This window comes from Physeter macrocephalus, chromosome 4 (genome assembly GCF_002837175.3).
Source record: "Physeter macrocephalus isolate SW-GA chromosome 4, ASM283717v5, whole genome shotgun sequence".
NCBI lineage: Eukaryota > Metazoa > Chordata > Mammalia > Artiodactyla > Physeteridae > Physeter > Physeter macrocephalus.
In genome coordinates, this window is record NC_041217.1 from 63,028,979 (window position 1) to 63,030,090 (window position 1,112).

A 1,112-nucleotide genomic window follows, 5' to 3' on the forward strand; every position below is an offset into this window, starting at 1 on the left:
CACTTAATGGTGAAAGACTTTATGCTTTTCCCCTAAGATCAGAAACAAGAAAAGATACCCAATCTCATTTTTCTATTCAACATTATACTGGTGGGTCTAGCCAGTGCAACAAGGCAAGAAAAGAAAAAAAGGCATGCAGATTAGAAGAAAGAAAGAAGTAAAACTGTCGTTTGCGGACAACATGATCATCCAGGTAGAAAATCCAATGAAATCTACTTTTTAAAATGCTGCTACAACTATTAAGTGTGTTGGGCTTCCCTGATGGCACAGTGGTTAAGAATCCGCCTGTCAATGCGGGGGACATGGGTTTAAACCCTGGTCTGGGAAGATCCCACATGCTGCAGAGCAACTAAGCCCATGCACAACTACTGAAGCCCGCGCGCATAGAGCCCGTGCTCTGTAACAAGAGAACCCATGACAATGAGAAGCCCACGCACCACAATGAAGAGTAGCCCACACTCACCGCAACTAGAGAAAGTCCATGCGCAGAAACGAAGACACAACACAGCCAAAAATAAAAACAAATAAATACAAAATTAAAAAAAAAACAAAACTATTAAGTGTGTTTATCATGGTTGATCAACAAAAATTGATTTTATTTCTATATAGTAGATACAAAATATTAAAAATTGAATAAAATTGCTATTTACAATAGTATCATGTTATTAATTACTTACGGATAAATCTGATAGATGTGCAAGACATATATTGAAAATTATGGGATACTGCTGAAATGCTATTTTAAAGGCTTTATAAAAAAATAAAATGGCATCTTGATTCTTTTCAGCCTATTTTTTAAATAAATTTATTTATATTTTATTTATTTATTTTTGGCTGCGTTGGGTCTTGGTTGCTGCGTGCAGGTTTTCTCTAGTTGTTGTGAGCAGAGGCTACTCTTTGTTGTAGTGCACAGGCTTCTCATTGTGGTGGTGGAGCATGGGCTCTAGGTGCGTTGGCTTCAGTAGTTGTGGCTCACGGGCTCTAGAACGCAGACTCAGTAGTTGTGGCGCACGGGCTTAGTTGCTCCACAGCATGTTGGATCTTCCCAGATCAGGGATCAAACCCATGTCCCCTGCATTGGCAGGCAGATTCGTAACCACTGTGCCACCAGG